This window comes from Zingiber officinale, chromosome 11A (genome assembly GCF_018446385.1).
Source record: "Zingiber officinale cultivar Zhangliang chromosome 11A, Zo_v1.1, whole genome shotgun sequence".
Classification (NCBI taxonomy): Eukaryota; Viridiplantae; Streptophyta; class Magnoliopsida; order Zingiberales; family Zingiberaceae; genus Zingiber; species Zingiber officinale.
In genome coordinates this window covers 85,136,602-85,142,862 of record NC_056006.1, presented here as the reverse complement: position 1 = coordinate 85,142,862, position 6,261 = coordinate 85,136,602, and positions in this window count along the sequence as shown.

Here is a 6,261-nt window from a genome sequence, read left to right as displayed (position 1 = left end):
GAGGATTGCCTTTTTCATTTCCATTTTTTTTTTTGTTTTGTTTTGAATAATTCTGTGTAATACAATAAGAGAAGTTCGAACGATATCTTAAGTTCGAATAATATCTTTTATGGTGTGTTTAGTTCAAATGATATCATGTATAATATTTTATACATTAGTTATGTGATTATCAGATAATCATATTATTAAGATTATGAGAAATAAAATATAATTTAATATTGTTTGATTTAATTTAAATAATTCAATGAAAATTTTTTTATTTAAAGATTTTAATATATAATTTATTTTAATATTTTATTATATTATCATTAGTTTTAAAGCTAATTATTTTTTTATCTGAACTTTACACTATATAATATATAAAGATATATAATATATAATATTTTTAAAAATATAACTTTAATTTTTTTTAATAGCAATCACATACTATCATTTTTATTTAATTTTTATAATTTAAAATAGAATTGTTGTTATAAAAAATTTTAGGGGTATTTTTGGATAAATTTTTTTGTTAATTTTGAAATTAAAAAAAAAAATCTTTTTTGAGGTTTTTCAATTTTGAATTGTATGACTCTTTTTTTTTAATGTATTGGATATGGATCATTATTTGAGAATCGTCGATTACCTAAATTAAATAAGATTTTTGTTAGTAATCTTAGATGGATAATTCAATTAAGTTTTGTCCAAGTTTAGTCTAGCTAGTCGGAACGATTTGGTTGCACAAGAAATTGTCTAGTCAGTCGGACTCGCGTCTCTTTCGATTAGACTTGAAAGAGAGATTTGTGATACGGTGAGTATTAAAAGTTGCCATGAATGTAAAAGGGGGTCAAAACGACATGCTGAGTTTAATGTTGTCAAAGGTTCCAGTTAAGTCTTGTTGTGATCTAACAAATTGACTAAGTGTACAGGTTGTTTAATCAACCGGGAAAGTCTTAGCAGATCGTGGAAGCCAGGTAGGAAGCCCAAGTGGATCAAGAGGAATTGATACTTGGCAGGGAAGCTCGATAGGTCTGGAGAACTGAAGATCAAGGGAAAGTCCTGGTGAACTGATCTGATGCTAAGCGGTAAAGTCCAAACATATCTGGAGAACTAATGTTTAGAAGGTGGGTTGAGGTAAGCAACTGGAGAGGAGCGACAGTGAGGTCGTATTTTGGAAATGAACAAATCCTAGGTCGCTGATTGGTAGCTATCAAAATTGATGTCACAAATAAACTCCCAAATTAATGTTATGATCGAAAACCCACAACTACACAAGGAAATGTTTTAGTATAAGGCCCGAGTCGAATTTTTCAAGGATTATGCTAGAATTGTGTTTGTTTCAGATTCGAACACTCTTTTTGGGTTTTCTAGATATAAAATGGGGGTTTGGTAATAAAATGCAAAAGAGAACAGAATTGAACTTGCTGACAATAGTTAATTTTACAGCAATGAATTTTAAAACCAGCTAAGAACGAAACACTTAAACCACATTTGCATTCAATGGAATTCAACCAAATTTCATTTATGAAAACCACAAATTCGAAATTATTCCTAAACAAACTTAAGATCTAACCTTTAGTTATTAGAAATTAATCTGAACTGAATGCACTTAACTCATTGAATTTACCAAATGGAAAACAAGTTGCAGAATTCAATGTCCTTAACTGCAGAACCAAAACATGCAAGAGCTAAACATCACATCTAACTCATCTCACTACAAATTCTCTACTCTTTAACTCCAACTAAAGTATCAATGGATAGAAGTTTAAAACAGAAATGCTGATATCAAACAAAGAAGACAGAATTGCAGCAATTCTGCTGCACGAACAGAACTAGACAGCACACAAAAACAGAACTAAGCATATCATATTCATGTAGAAAATGAAACTACAACTAAATCCAAGCTATAAACTATCATATTCAGAAACAAATCTGCAGGAATAAGAAAACCTACGCTAGAAACAAACTGCAAAGTAAACCTAACATCCCTACAACTCAAATATGAAATCAGTTTGTCTTCTCTTTGCCGTCACACAAAGAACCTGCAGAGAACACTCCAACAGAGATCGGTCTGGTGTCCTCAAGCTTCAAGACAACCTCAGATTCCTTGTACCAGCTCACAAATATTCAACGATGACAATTTCTGAAATGGTTCTCTGCTGCACGCTGCTGCGTTTTTTGAATTGGAGTCGCGAGCTGAGAAATGAAGCTAGGAACGTTGAGGTGTTGTCGGAAAGGGTTCAGAATCACCGGAGGACCACCGCCGATAATCCCGTGAAGGAATGGAAACCCAGACCAGAAGAACACTGCTGGTCTGAGCTGAAAATCGCACCACGCAGCTACAGTATTTAGCCCGCAAAAACGCTCGCTGGAGATGCGCCGAAGGTCGGAAACAGGTTGCTGGAAGCTGAGGAACTCCACGCCGATGAGGACAAGCTTGATCGAAGATTTGGAAGAAGGAAGGGAGTCGCGTCCGCGCCGTCACGAAAACTGGCACGATGAATAGTAGCACGAGCTCACTGTTCACCGTGCCAAATTCCTGCTTTTATACCTAGGGTTTGGTCCAACTGGGGTTTGACTCGAGTCCAAGCTCAATTGGGGTCAGTTAGTGTTTTGGACTCCATTTGATTGAGTGAACCATGCCTCCACTTGAATCATGAACTCATTAGTACCCTACAAGACCAAATTCACATAATGAGAAATAAATCATGCATAAGATGGAAAAACATCATAAAGCTCATAAAAACCTTGTGTTGGGGAAATATGATCAAAATTGGAATTAAACATGTGCAAATATACAAAGAACACCAAATATTAACCCAAAATTAATGTGTCAATTCACAGCTTATCACTGATCCAACTGAAGAAACCAGAAGGTTTCAAGTTGAGATCAAGACAGTATTACTGTCAAATAGTACGCATGCATCATATAACTGTGCTCACATTTATTTTGCAGAGATATATACTATTATATACTGTTTAACTCTGTTTTGTAGGAATCGACCTGATCGGTCGACCGAACTAGGTTGACCGAGACCAGAGATCAGACTAGACCAAAGCAAAGACCGGTCAATGCCTGATCGGGCCACAGAACCAGAAGATCAGTCGACTGAACCTTGATGATGTGGCACAAATCAGATCGAGCAGAAGCAAAGAAGGAAGTCAGGCTGATTGGTCAACCGAACTTGGGGATCGGTCATCGAACTATCATTGTATTAATGAAGACTTAATGGCATATCTCGGTAAATAGGGAAATTGCACCAATCGGTCGACCGATAAAAGGATCAGCCGACTGAATCATTAATTGTTCATAAATGTGCGAAAATCAAATCTCGGTAAAGAAGGAATGGTGCACGTTCAATCGACCGATAGGAGGTTCGGTCGATCGAACTGATCAGTCGATCGAATGGTTTATCAATCGATCGATCAAGGCTTATATAAGCAGAGCTCGAGGTTTGAGACAGATCATTGATTTCCAAGTCAACGTCGTGCAAAGCTCCTGTTCGTTCTACTATTCTATGCTTCATCTTCACAAGTAAGTTGCTACATCCAGAAGTACCGACCGAACTTCATCTGCTATCTAGTGTCGGTATACTTATTGTTTATGCTTGTGTTATTTTAATTTCCAAAAGATAGTAGTGTGTTACTATCTTACATTCTTCATATTGTTTGCATTGCTTCTTTCCGAAGATTTCGGAAAAAAGAGTTTTAGTGGATTACCCAGCGGTGAGATCAAAAAATCGCAGGTCTTAGAATAGAAGTCGACCTAGGCTCCGAACCAAGTAACCGAAACGAGTCCTTTATTTTCCACTACACTACTCTTGTTTTATTGTCTAAAAAGAAAAAGTGTTTAACGTGTGATATTCACCCCCTCCCCCTCCCCCCATCGCATCTTTCGATCCTTCAATTGGTATCAAGTCTGGTTACTCTGATTTCCAAGTAAAATTTTAAAAACTTTTTCTTTTTCCTAATAGAATTTTTTCTTATTTCCTTTTTCCCACACTACTAATCTCAAGACGAGAGTCTTAGAAATTTTTATCTCTTAATTCTTTGATTGCAAGAATGTCGAACTCCTACCAAGAAGGGTACAGCACCGTCCACCCTCCACTATTCAAAGGGAAGAACTTCAGCTATTGGAAGAACAGAATGGAATGTTACCTCAAGTCTGACATCAAACTTTGGTTCACTATACTCAAAGGTTACACTCCTCCGATGGTTGATAGAAAGTAGAAAGAACCAGAAGACTGGACTCCCCCGATGATCAAGAAGGCACAACTAAATTACAAGGCAATCAACACCATTCAATACGGGCTAACCATGGAAGAGTTGAACTGAGCCAGGCCGTATGAAAATGAAAAAGAACTGTGCGACCATCTAGTAAAGCTACATTAAGGAACCGATGAATTAAAGGTAAATAAAAGAGACTTAATGTTAAATAATTTATTTAATATTAAAATGTTTCCCGGAGAAACGATCACGCAACTGCACGCTCGACTAAAGGATATTCTCAATGGACTACATCTGATCGGACACAACCTAGAGAATTTCGACACAATAAGGTACGCACTAAATGTCTTCCCGAGAAACACCTTACAAGCATCAATAGTAGATGCATACAAAGTTTCAAGGGATCTTTCAATTCTTAAATTAGACGAACTTTTTTGTGAATTAGAATTACACGAACAATCTAACTTGAGTCAAGTCGAGAAAAGAATTGCTTTTATATGCAGGATTTAACAAAGAAACCAAGACCAGAATAAAAAATGAACCAAAAAGTGAGTCTGACTTAGACTTAACCAATGAAGAAGAGCTAATCAGCATGGTTCGAAAATTACTAACAAGAAAGAAGTTCAAAAGGAGCACTAAGAAGGCACCATTCAACCAGACGCAAAACAAATCAGAAATGATTTGTTATGGATGCAACAAGAAGGAGCATTTCAAAAATGAATGCACTAATCGGAAGGACGAAAAACCAAAATCAGCAAGAAAGAAGAAGGAAGAAGACCCTTCAAGTGACGTGGGATGAGTCATCCTCCGAGGAGTCTGATGCGGAAGAACCGAAGCACTCGAGTCATCTTGCCCTTATGGTAAGAAATGAAGATTTCGAGTCCGAGGAAGAATAAGAGTCCGAGACCAACACCGAGTCCGAGAGAAGTCACGGATCCATATCAGTTCCCGAAGATCCCGATATGGTAACTTTTCATTCCAAGTCAAACTTAAAGTAGTTAGATGTTTGTTTAAAAAATTAATAAAATCTTTAAAATAAAATAACTTACTACTTAAGGAAATTGACCACCTTAAAGAGCAAGTTAACTTGAGTAACTCGACTAATCAAGTTCAAGTTGAAACTTCAACTCAAGTTGGAAAACTTTAGGAAGAAAATTTCAACTTGAAAGGTCAAATCGAGCAACTGAAGAAAATATTGGAAAAGTTCGAACTAAGATCCAAATGTCTAAATATGGTGCTTGAGTCACAATGAGACATGTACAACAAATCTGTAACGACCGCCTTTCTCTTACCCTAACTTAGGGCACGAACGTTACCTTTATCTTAGTTTTTTTTGACCTTGTTATTTGCACTTCGCTCGATTCAGAAATCTAGTCTGAACTTGCGTGGCACACGACCGTGTAACCTTTCTAGAAGCTAAACCTTACATGGCCGTGTGTGGCACATAGCCATGGGACTTTTGTAGAGACTAAACCTTACATGGTCGTGTGTGGCACATGGCCATGAGACTTTTACATAGACTAAATCTTACATGGCCGTGTGTGGCACATGACCATGTGACTTTTGCAGAGACGAAGCCTCGCATGGCCGTGTGTGGCACACGGCCGTATAACTTTTTCAGAGGCTAAGCCTCGCATGGTCGTGTGTGGCACACGGTCGTGTAACTTTTCCCGAAGCTAAGCCTCGCATGGTCGTGTGTGGCACACGGTCGTGTAACTTTTCCCGAAACTAATCCTCGCATGGTCGTGTGTGGCACACGGCCGTGTAACTTTTCCAGAGGCTAAGCCTCGCATGGCCGTTTGTGGCACACGGCCGTGTAACTTTTCCAGAGGCTAAGCCTCGCATGGCCATGTGTAGCACACGGTCGTGTAACTTTGGTCGAGAGGGAGAGAGTTGGGGTCGTGTGACTCCACACGGGCATGTCATAGGTCATGTGGGGGCACCCCCTGCACCCCAAAAGGAAGTGATTCTTCCCTTGTACTCCTTTTTTGACTTATCAATCTATCCCATTACTTTATGAGGAGACTTTGACAACTAATTACTAACAACTGAACA